This window comes from Triturus cristatus, chromosome 6 (assembly GCF_964204655.1).
Source record: "Triturus cristatus chromosome 6, aTriCri1.1, whole genome shotgun sequence".
NCBI classification, from domain to species: domain Eukaryota; kingdom Metazoa; phylum Chordata; class Amphibia; order Caudata; family Salamandridae; genus Triturus; species Triturus cristatus.
The window spans coordinates 1,139,564,312-1,139,577,784 of NC_140589.1; positions in this window are offsets into that span (position 1 = coordinate 1,139,564,312).

Genomic DNA, 13,473 nt, shown 5'->3' on the forward strand with positions numbered 1-13,473 from the left:
GTCCACAATTTGCGCTGCTCTCAGTGTTGGCTGAGGTGTTGCACCAAAGTTTGGTGTAACACTATAGTCAACACTGAGTGTTGTGTAACACTACATGGTATTTGAGGATTACAGAGTGCACAATGCTATGCATCATTCAATTACTAGGCTTCTTATAACTAGTCGCACCGGTCCATTTTTTTTCTTTGCGGAGTTTTATATTGCGCAAACTTGACTCAAAGGTATCAGAGCGCTTTACGTGAGCACCAGTTGCATTACACAAGGACACATTCATTTTTGTTAGGCACAGGGAGATTAAGTGATTTGCCCAGAATCACAGGTTGTTGAAGATCATTGACGAGACTCAAACCCTGTTCCCCAGATTTGAGGCCGATCACCCTAGCCGTTAGACCACATCCTCTCCCCATGAAATATGCTTTACGTTTTTGGGCTACTGTGATTATTTGTATGAAGAAGCAAGGTGAACGGCTCTGAACCATTACAAAGTGGACAAATATTCCAAGTAAAAAAGAACATAATGAAAGCATGACCGCAAATTGATTTTATTATGATTTGTAGCTCCAACGAGTTCCACATAAAAATACAGAGAAACCCACAAACCACACATCTTACAAATATTAGTAAACAGGATAAAATGCTTTCCAGAATCTGACAATATAGAAGTCTCACAATTGATTATAAACAAAACTGAGTACACAACAGCAATAATCAGGATAAAACCACACTACACAAATAATGGATGTCCTTAAACTTGTAAAGTGCTAGTGCGCTAAAGTATATGGCAAAGATGCGAAACCTGACCCACATACAAAATATATTGGGAACATTTGTGCAATCAATTCTATCACAGTACAGCAGTATAATTCAGTACAATCAGCTTTGAGGCCAAGATATGATTCCGGGCCTCCACTGCTGAGGTAATATTATACTTTAACAACACTGGTTTTAAAAATCGGCGTCGTAATGGCTGTAATAAGGGGCAGGCGAATAACACATAGTTTAAATCTTGCACCTGGTTTCCACAAAAGTCACAGAGCCTATCTATCTTCCCTAGCTAATCCTTCCCATGGTCCTGTTATGATTCGCATGGGGAGCAAGTTCAGCCTTAGTAGCAAGATGGTTCTGCGCACTCCATGGGGAAGCTTCCATAAAACATACGGTTGAGGTTTTTTGCACATGCTACTCTCCAGTATTATGTCAGTCCTATTGTGCTGAGTACACAGTCCGATATCTCTATTGCGACAAACTTCATAAAGTGTGTTTTTAATTAAAGTTTTCAAAACCTGCTTTGGAAGAGGGCCTGCTTCACTTTGCCCCATTCCAAACGTGACTAATGCTTTCTCATAGTTTCTAAAAACAGCACTTTTTCTTATCAAGTAAGAAAAGATTTCATATTTTAGGACAGCCCGTATGGAACTCACATCGCTATTCAATATGGTATTGCCCCACCTTAGGCTTGCTGCCATAGCAAACACGTTAGTGGAGAGAAGCCCAAATACAAGCTGGAGGGCTGTTGGAACAATTGCATGATTCAGGTGACATAATTGGCACCAAATGCGCTCTTCCATCTTCTCCAAAAAGTCCCAATGCTGCTTATCCACTGATTCGCAAGCGTAACTCAAGGAACCCAGAATTTCAATCTTATAAACTGCTAAAACATGAGCAAAATATCTTTGTTCGCAACATTTATATAGTCTGGCAATTGCAAAGGCCTGAGATATTGCCTTACTTCTTCACTGACTAATGTGATCACTGCTAGAGCAGTTGCTAAAGAAGATTCAACCTAAATATAGGTACAACTTCACTGCTTCTAGCTTATTTTTCCCCACAACCAGTGCAAATTGTTCCTAGCACTGCATCCCCTGGACCTAAAAACCAGTTGCATTACACAATGACACATTCATTTTTGTTAGGCACAGGGAGATTAAGTGATTTGCCCAGAATCACAGGATGTTGAAGATTATTGACGAGACTCAAACCCTGTTCCCCAGATTTGAGGCTGATCACCTTAGCCGTTAGACCACATCCTCTCCCCATGAAATATGCTTTATGTTTTTGGGCTACTGTGATTATTTGTATGCACAACAGAAGACAAAATAGTTCGCATAGTTAAAATGTATACAACTCCACGTTTTCTGTAAACAAATTATCAATGGATGGAATTACATTAATGAGCTTAACTTGGAGTTAGGGTGTCCTAAGCCTGCCATTTTCCAGGACAGACGTTTGCCCAGGGGGCAACCTCTGTAGCATAGGGAGTTTTATGTTTTCTTTGGAAGCATTCAAAGAACCAGCTACCCAATTCCAGTGGCCCAACTAATTTCCCCCTCTAGATTCACTGACCATTTGGCCATCATAGCCTGTAATATTAATCACCCTTTTCCGTGTAATATTGTCAACTGAGATTTTAATATCCTTCGGTTATACAACCCCCCTGCTACTACATACAGCTCTACCAGAGCCTTGAGTGTCTTCCCTACAAAAGTCTAACTGAGCAACAACCAGCTCCTCAAATAGGAAGACATTGATTCATTTTTTCCAAAATTGATCCCCATTATCCAGAATTAGCATTACAATGATCCTTGAGCTAAATGTTACTCTGGAATTTGGAAGTCTGCTTCGAGGATCTAGAAATACCCAATCAATATCTCTACTTGCTACCAGTCTCAGATCTTCAATATCAGACATAACTGAAGAAGAAAACGTCTATTAAATGGACCAAATTCCCTGTCAAACAAGGAAACACAGATTAGAGTATCAGATACATGTCCGGACCCAGGTCCTACAACTAGCTTATTACTCTGACTTTGTTCAGCTCCCGGTTTAGGGATTTGTGATGGTGAAGAAGGGGAAGCAGCACCCCCCATTGAAAAACCTCAAATGATTTGGATCAGTCCTTACAGGGAGAAAATCCACACCAGAGAGGATCGGGGGAAATCTATCCAAGGTCTTTGGGGGAGTTTCATTAGTTTTTGTTGTTGTACTCACTGAACCAACCAAATCTATCCTTGCTTCGTCATTCTCTAATCCAGTGCACAACCCTCCCCAATTGGTAAGGTATGTTACCCCTGTGTCCGTGAGTTCTTTCTCTTGCCGTTGTCTGCCTAATACTGGTACATTTGTTATGATAGGGAGGAGGAGAGGATTTACTTCTAGGGACCACAACTCCCGACCAGCATGAGGCCCAACTATCTTTAACTCATTTACTTTTTGAGGCTGAGTAATAAAGTCAGTTATGTAACAATGGGGTAACACAAAATACCCCTGGTCCAGGGTAGCATACAGTACAGCATAGAAATAGTCACAGTAGAAATAGGTTTGGCATGATACGAAATTGAGTTACTCAAACATCACCATGACAAATTCTAATAATTGTAATTTATTCTCTTCATCATCACATGATTATCGAAGACAGCATGATTATCTGTACATTTAGTTAAAATGGTGCTCGGAGAAGGGAATAGAATGAATGCTGAGGCAGTAATGTGTGCTTGTGAGGGTTGTAAGAAAGGAAAGGCAATGTGCAATATGTACATCAGATATCCAAGGAACAAATTACCTTTATTGCACATAGGGTTCGAAACGTCGACAGTCCATCACCACTTTTCAAGCATAGACGACAGTGATGAATTATCTGAGCCTACAAATTGCTATGTTTGTTTTGTATTAATTTGCCATTATTAGGCTGGATAGGTTTCAGCTATATCTGATGTACATATTGCACATTGCCTTTCCTTTCCTACAGTCCTCACAAGCACACATTCCCTCCTGAGCACTCTATTCCCTTCTCTGAGCACCATTTTAAACTAAATGTACAGCCAATCATGCTGTCTTCGATAATCATGTGATGATGATGAGAATAAATCACATTTATTTGAATTTGTCATGGTGATGTTTGAATGACCCAATTTCGTATCATGCCACACCTATTTCCACTGTGGCCATTTCTTTTCTGTAGAGTAATAAAGTCAGGCTCTTCAGGGGCATTAGGAAACCTCCGTTTGTTTGGCTTACCTTCGTGATGCACTGAATCCTTTTATTTTTCCCCTTCCGAGATTTTAACCCATTGCAATCCGGGGGGGAGGCGCCCATCCCAGGAGAAACATCATCTGTTTTCACCCTTGATAGATAAATACCGGGAGGGTTATTTTGAGAAACTATCCCGAGGCATAAAGATTACTCCTTTTTTAAATATCGGGAACATAGGTGGAGTATTCTTGAATACTGATGCATTTACATTCTCCCCTTGAGCAGCAAGGCAATAATCCCCGGTTACCTGATGTTGGGAGGGGGAACAGAGAGTTTTGTCAACCTCAGGGATATCTTCAGAATGCCCAGTTGTAGAACCCCCAGGCCATCATAAGTTGCCACTTAAACTACCATTTCTACCTCCCCCTATGATACCTCTTTATTCGTTTGGGAAGCCTTAGTTTTCAATTCAATGCCCATTTCTTCCTTCCCTAGACACGTACTGGCAGAAGTGAGGTACTGCACCCCCGTTAAAATGGGAGACAATGCATCGAACACATGATCAGAGTTAGCAATTGATTTATCTAGCAAGTCCAAAATTGAGGAAAGAGTCCTCTCTAATGCATAAAGAATATCAAAATTGGCCCTCCCTCCACCATTCCCATTAATGCCCTCATTCAACATTCTCCATGAGGCTTGTGCTCCTGTGCTTGAAGATACATCTAATTTCATCAGACACAATTAACCTAGGAATTATACACTTGAGGAAGGTGTACTACTATACACAGCTGGAAGTGTAGGACAACTGACAGGACACTAAGAAGACGGGCTCAAAGTTGTTTCTGGGGCAACTGACGATTTTAAAATTAGCCTCCAAAACTCATTTTTTTTCCATACGAATTGCAACATCCGTCAAAGAAAATTCCTCCAATTCACCCAGATCAAAGCTAAATGCATCACCACGTAGCTCATTATGAGTCACTTGAGAAACCTCCTTGGATGTCAACACTCCTGTACTGACTCAACGTTTAGGGTGCCAGATAGAACCGCAGGACTCATAGGCTCAGACATAAACACAGTCTCAGAGTTCAACTTGGTGACAGCGCCATTTGTTTTAGAACCAGCCTTAGCATCCTCCATATCCATTTCTTCTACTGCTTCCGCTGAGTGACTTTGGTCAATGAGCTGAGTTTGAGAGATAGTTTGCACTGGGTTATGTATGATGAGACTGAGCTGATGTGGGACTGCGCCCTGAGAGAGGACCATAACTATACCCAGCTCTTCTTCTTTGATAGCCCCATTTCCTTATTTCCTACTCCTCTGCCCCTCTGGCCCTTTGAAAACATAGACAATATGGTAGATTGGGACTTCAAGAGGGACAGATGGCCTTGAGGCTTCTTTTGCTGGATAGTTTTCAACAATTTGGGAGAGCAGGTGTGATTAGCTAAGGAACCGGTTGAGCTTGAGTGCGCAATTAAACAACAAGAATACAGGCACCTAGAAGGCATCTTCAAAATCAACTCTAAAGAGCCTAAAGTGATTAACCACAGAAATCCAGAAATGGCCACTTAGCCCCTTGACCACAGAAGCTACAAATGCCCGACACCTGGCTTTCCCTCTTCCCTCTATCCTTAACTCTGAGACTTTTGCTTCTCTGCAGTTCCACAGTAAGTACCACCTCTTCCTATAGGGTAGAGCAGATGCTTAGATGGACACAATGAGGGGCATAGAGTTTATGGGGAAAGAATAGAAATGTATACTGGGAGCAGAGCCCCCCCACCATGAGGCACAAACGGCACCAACCTAATGCTGCCCGCTTCCGCACCACAAGGGATTGCTTACTGCTAGCTTGCTACTTACAAGTTACTACTTATCGATTAGACTTATGTGCTGCTTGTATTCTGCGAGTTTCTAAGTACTGCTGCGTTTTCTGCATCTTCTCTTGGTTGATGGATTGGACCTTCTATGCGCCCCCTATGCACCTCACAGTCTCATCCTCTCCTCTTTTTGCCAGCCCGATTCTATCCCAATTCACCTGAATAATGCAGCACAAGAAAACCCCACTCCTTTTGTGAGATGAAAAGTTTAGGGATCACATTTAAAATGGTGTTTTAGAGTCCAAGCTCAAAATGCTCACAATTGCAGCAAAAGAGAGCTAAATGCAGTATGTCTACTTTTAACCTTTATCCAAAAGATATTTTGAGATGGCCGGTGGAAGGGCAGGTCTGGAAAATTTTCTGATGAAAGGGAGGGGGTGGTATGGCAGACGAGGTAGGTAATTCTGGCAAGAAAGGAGCACAACGGAAGCGGGCCTCATGACGCACAAGCAGAACTGGCCTAATGCCAGCCACCTCCGTGCAGCCAGAAGCAACCGCGGCTCTAGGTTCGCCCGTCCGTGAATATATAACGTTACAACGCAAACAATTACAATGCATGCTTTTACAACGCGGTTTTTACATTGCTACTACCATTACATTGCATGTTTTTACAACGCATGCCATTACAATGCATTTTAAGAACTACCATTACAACACATTCCATTACAACGCATACCATTTCAACGCATACCTTTGCAACGCATAATACTTTTAGTGCAACAGTAGGGTAAGTGTTTGATAGTGTAGGGGTGAAAATTACTATTCCCACTCCAGTGAGTGCAGCAGTATGGAAAGTTTTGGATACTGTAGGGGTAAAAATTACTATTCCCACTCCAGTCAGTGCAACAGTAGGGAAAGTGTTGGCTAGCGTAGGGGTAAAAATTACTATTCCTACTCCAGTGAGTGCAACAGTTGGGAAAGTGTTGGATAGTGTAGGGGTAAAAATTACTATTCCCACTCCAGTGAGTGCAACAGTATGGAAAGTGCTGGATAGTGTAGGGGTAAAAATTACTATTCCCACCCAGTCAGTGCAACAGTAGGGAAAGTGTTGGATAGCGTAGGGGTAAAAATCACTATTCCCAGCTACCCCAAAAACCGTACCCACCCTAAAACTTTAAAATCTCCATTACTTATCTTATAATGCATTGTAATGTCAAGCATTGTAATGGTATGAATTGTAATGGCATGTGTTGCAGTGAAATACATTGTACTGACTGTGATGTAGTGGCATGCGAGGTAAAGGCAGTTGCGTTGAAATAGCGGCGTTGTAAAAGCAGTGCGATGTAATCACTGCATTGCAATGAAGGTTTCCCCCATCCCTTCTGCCCTTCACACTTGCCTCACAGAACAAAAGGTTTGGAGTGTAGGAGGATTGCTCCCATTGTCAACCAACTGTCCCGCAGCCTTCCTCCTCCTCTGCTTGTTTGGCTTTCGCTCTCCTCGTGGAGGACCCAACGTGGCCTCTCTCGAGTCCGCTCTCCGCTCGCTCTTGTCATGTCTGCCACATCACGTGAAAGCCATACCGAGGAATTCAGCAAGGAAGTGAATACTCATGAAACAGATTAACTGATCAGGAGAAACCTTTTAACGAAGGAGTCAAACTACCAGTAAGAATTATCAATGTCCATAAATTAGAAGCCTTGCATTGCCACTGTGGGTCTGCAGCTCTATACATAATGCCACAGTCTCTCCCCAGAGATCCACAGATTAGAAGCTTTGCATAGCTGTGGTGTGTCTGCAGCTCTGGCCGTAACGCCACAGCATTTCCCCAGAGGAGAGGTTTGCTTTCTGATTTAAGGCACATGTCTTAAAGTAAATAAAATCAAAGCCCTATGACATGGCCAACATTGACTGTCTCATAGCGCCTTGTTTTCTTTACTTTAAGACATATTGTACAGTGGCCTGTGCTGCTGTGCAATATGCCTTAAATCCGCTCATGGTTGGGGAGTGGCAAGCAACACCCTCCTCTGTGGAGAGAATGTGGCAAAACAGCCAGGATTGCCAACTGGAGACACAGGTTTTAGTCTCGGCATCGGCTCAACATCTGTGATTCTGGGCAAATCAATTAATCTCCCCGTTCCTGCTAAACATAATGTGTGGAACGTAACTGGTGCTGATAAAAAATGCTCCAGTACTATCCAATCGGTGTGCACTATATAAATGTGAAAATTACAGGATTCGAGAAGGGTGGGAAACAAAGAATGTGTAGCAGAAGGGGTGGGTTACAGAGAAGAAGGGATGGTGGATGATGTTCTAAAAAGACCGGAAAATGGGAGGAGGGAGCGGTGCAGGTCTGAAGGAGAGGGGCTACAGAGGCATGCATTCTCATAGATTGTGTGCCAAAATATTAAAAGAACAGAGTCCCTGAAGGTGCCTGTGACCAGTGGAAGGACATTGGCCCCAGGAAGCAGAACTTGGTCCATGTTCTAAGGCAGAGACAAAGTCTGAAGTGAACACTAAAGCTGAGGCGGAAGTCAGAGGCAAGTAGGAGGCACTGACCAATATGAAGCAAAGAAACAAGAGCAATGTGGGAGCCAATGAAAGGTAAATATAGGTGAGTAATAGTGGGCTCTAACCTCTCTAAAGATTTTTTTTCATTACAATAGTTTTCACAAGCACAGCGCAAGTGCTCTGCAGGTGAAACCTAATAATGAGGAAGGGTTGATGAATTAGGATTGTACTGGTGTGCCTAAATGTGGTAAACTGCATCAGCAATATAATCTTGAGACAACCACGATAATAACGTGTATCAGATCCTTCCTCTCCAACAACAATCATCTCACAATCCATCTGCAGCAAACATAGGTTCAGAGAAAACTAAGTCGAGGATAGTTATGTTGATGAGTCACCTCAATTGCAGCATATGTGAGACACAAACAAATATGTAAGTCTCTGTTGTGGGTGTGTGTACTAAAAATGCCATCAGAAACATACCCCTTTTAAATGGGTCCTTTGACTAAAGTGCCAGTACAAACTGGGATGCAAGAGGTATTGCCACTAGTGTTCTGTTTCTTTCTAAACAATGGTAAGGACCCCTACAGTGACTGACAAAGCAGTATTGAATGGTGTATGACACTCTATTACTTTGCGCTGTTTTACAACAAACTGTAGAAAGGTGCACATCAGTCAATGTTTTTTACTTTTCTGTATTTTCATATACTGTGCATTGTTCACCACACGCACCATTGATAAGGTCCTTCCATGGGTTGCCAAATGGTGTAAAAATAGCTCAGAGAGTATTATACTGATATTTTCTTTTAACCTCCTTAATGTTCATGAATTTTTATTTAAAGCCTTTGATCCCGAACATCGATAAAAATTGAAATTTGTGGGAGATCTTAATAGAGCATTTGGAGTTTGTTGAGGCATGCCATTGATTGTGACTAATGCAAAAACAACAAGATGATGGATGGGATGCTTCAATTAATCTCAATACTATCAACAAGGGATTTTCTAATAAACACATAGTTATAATGTTCAATATACAGATAATATTTAACAAGCGCTATTCAGTCACTTGCATTAAGTTATTTAGAAATTGAATTTGAATCATTTGTATTTGAACCAATCTGTTAGAAAAAATATATTTTGCACAGGTGTAAATGTTTTTTGAAAAATTAAATTTACAATGAATAAACTTTCAAAGGGTACAAAGAACTCATACAAATGTGTACGTAAAACAACACATAGCAACTGAGGATTACCGATGATTTGATGTTATAAACACCTTTTTGTCACTATTGTGGACACCCCTTTCAAAAAATTATTTTTACAGCAGGAAAATGTAACTGATTTACTTACACATTTGTATGAGTTCTTTGTACCCTTTGAAAGTTTATTCATTATAAATGTAATTTTTCAAAAAACATTTACACCCGTGCAAGATATATTTTTCCTAACATATTGGTTCAAATACAAATGAGTCAAATTGAATTTCTAAATAACTTAAAGCAAGCGACTGAATAGAGCTTGCTATTATTATCTGTATATTGAATATTATAACTATGGGTTTATTTGAAAATCCCTTGTAGGCACACTCACCTGCTAATATTTTGATCACCCAAGCCTCCAAGGGTATATTGGGATTCCCACCTTCCCCTACATGAATTAATCTCAGCCACTGGCAATAGTTCAGGATGCATCCCAATCCATAGTTTTTTGCCCACCATGCCACCTCAGTAGGGACCCAGCCATATGCATATCAGCCTTGAAGCTGTTTGTCATAGGAATAGGCCAGCCTGAACTCCCAGACCAGGTCCTACCTGAACCAGAACACAAGCAGGGTCAAGACTGATTTGCATATGTCTGGATCCAAACTGAGATGGCATGGTGGGTGAGAAACAATAGATTGGGATGCAGCCCAAAGTGATTGCCAGTGGCTGAGATTAATTCAAATATTCAATCTTTCACCCTGTTGTTTTTGCAATTGACTTTGACTAAGCTACATGTGTTAACGCCTGTGGAGATTATACACTAAAGCAGCCTCAGCAAGATGGACACCATTTTTTCATGGCACAAAGACAGGAATGTACCTTCTTTCAGTTATACTTGGAAGCGAAGAGACGCTTCTAATGTGGGGCAATATGTAAGCAAAGAAAGTATGTATTGGGATACTTGGCATGCAAAGAGGCACGATCTTCCTTCATAACAAAACATAAATGAGTCCAAGATTATTATATCTTACATGGTCAATAATTACATTAGGATATCAATGACTGCGCGTATTGTAGGAGCCAGCACACCTCATGTCATACCATGAAATATAAACCACTTCACCATAACTCCTGCACAGTCTAAATCCGTCTCTGTGTTATTTTCACTAGCATACAATTCAGCCTGGTACACACAGGAGTGCCCCAAGATTGATCAGTGAGAAGGGCTGTGGGTTCAAGGAAAAAATAGAATGATTCAAATAAATGCCTGAATGATAGTCTAAGCTCCCAAAGGCAGAAAAAGTAATGAAAATGTTAACCTGTGTAGTGTGTAAGAGTCTCCAAATCAAAAGTCGAGACCTTTAAAAGAGCCCTCACCATAATCAGGGATGGGTGATGAACAAATTCCTCATCATGAACCCATCCAAAACTGAGACTTAATTACCTCCGCTTCATAGGGGTGGAATGGAACATGACCTTATGATCAGATGTAACGGCCATATCCCCCCTCCCCACCTAGATCCTGCAACAGTGGTTTAGGATTTAGGAGTTCTCTGTGACAGTACCCTGTCCCTGATAGTCCAGTCCACGAATGTGGCCCACAAATCATTCACCAATCTTCACCTTCTAAAAGACATTTGTATGACCTTTGATTACTCTTTGCATATGCCGGTATCACCAAGTGGTTCAGAATGCTGCAGCACCAGTGCTTACAAAAACGATCTGAAGATTGCATATGTTGCCAGTATTCCACTCTCTACACTTGCAACCCATTCGATCTCAGGTATTTGTTAAGGCCATAACAATTTCACATAAAGGCCTATATCTAACATCACCCTCCTGTGCTTTTTCTACAGTAGTGGCAGGACTGTGGTATTCTTTCTCATTGAGTTTGCTGGCAGAAACAAACCTTTGGATGTGAGCAAAAAGACTGGCTTTGTAATAATTAACTTCTATCTTTTTCCCTGGTCACAGTTACATTTTAAAGTCTGTCTACCTAAAGTTCCAAGAAGCATCAGCATATGACCACGCTAAACATAAATTATACCAAAACGTGACATAGCGTAACTTAAAAAGTCATTGGTTATAAACACCATGTGACTAAATAAAAAGATACAATTATAAGATATCCCACATCATTTTGTATCCAAACACTTTTCTATTAGATAATTGCAATCCTGTATTTTGTGACCTTGTTTAATGGTCATGAATATTGATAGACATATCACCAATACTTGACTGGTAATGTTCACAAACAGCAATAAGAACAAAATAACATTCTAAATAAAAAATCTCTTCAATACATTTTAAAACATTTCAGTAAAAACTTCAAATCTAAATAATTTTATTGATAGCAACATTAGTAAAGATGCAAATTTAAATCAAGGCTTTCAGGAACATATCGCATTGTATGTTTACTTAGAAATTAAGTAAATGGCACTGGGCCCTTTACACAATAGAAAATACACCTGCTACAGACTGTTTAAGTTAGTTCATCTTAGAGAATGAGCCTACTTTTTTTAGTCTGTGTGACAATCTTTCATAACCTGAGAAAAAATGCTTTGTTTTAGGTACAATTGAAAATACTGAAACCGGATACATAAAGGTACATTTTAGCATACATTATAATGAAATTAAATGGCCATGCACACATAGGCACATGCAGAAACATACATATATACATAAACTCATGAGCATATAGACCACTAACATTCCACTAACATTCCCACGTATTTGCATATAATTAGGCAAGCGCAAAATTGTAATTATGATGGTGTAATTTGATGAATTTTGCTCTAGACTTTTTATGCAAAATTCCCAAAACTATGCCGTAACACCATGTTGCATAATAATGCAGCTGTTAGTTTTGAAAGAATTGTGCACTGGAAAAACGCAACAGATGAACTAAAGTGCAAAAGAAAATTATACAAAATCAGCACACTCCTATATTTGTTACAATTGCACAACCACCATCCCATCTACACATAGCCACCATTACTTGTGCATGCCCACTATATATATTCACACTATAGCATCTCATTAGAATCAAAATATACTAGCTCCTCAGACCACTTATATTGAAGCACAACGTCGCCTTCTTAAGCAATAACACACCCACTCCTCCAATCAACAACTAATGCAACTGCGCAACCACAACCAAATGTACACAGGCTTACCGTCAGAGACTTGTATAGTTAACAACACACACCACTAAATCTCAATACAAACAAGCACCCGTAGCCACAGACCAATACCTTACCAAAAATCATTAAGTAATACAATACAACCATTACTACATTTATACATACAAGCATCAAATACTGATATACCCCCATCAAACCACTAAGGTTTAAACATTGAATTGCCTTCTTATAACTCCACACATCCACTACAAAGTGTTCACTTACAGGCTCTTGTATAATTACACAATCAGCATCATAAACTTCACTAGCATATTCACAGTTATACATATCATACAACATGCACCATACAAACACAATCATAGGGGCCATAAACATTTGCCATATCAAACCCATCATCATATTAAATCTTTACCAATGCCCATGAACCAACACTGCACTAACATACTCAATATCATAAAAGAAATGTTCCTGCATCAGCACCACAACCTACAAAACCACATTAAAAAGGGTATGTCCACAACAATTAAGACAAAAAGCATTGATCCAAAAACATTGACGAACTTATGGAAATATTGTAAATGCTCCATCTACTAAACACAAACCTTTCAAAACCAAAAGAATATAAGGAAGTCATGGCTAAATAGTTACAAGTGCAAATTATGTCGTTTCTATTAACATTACGAAAACAATTGAACATAATCATGTCTAAATCATACTGATAAACTAAAATTAAAAAATAAATGTCATTATTTTTTTAAGGATAGTTGGAGGACAAAGGAGGTATACCTGCAAAACAGAGTTTTGTTTGCAGAGAAAACTTATCACCACACC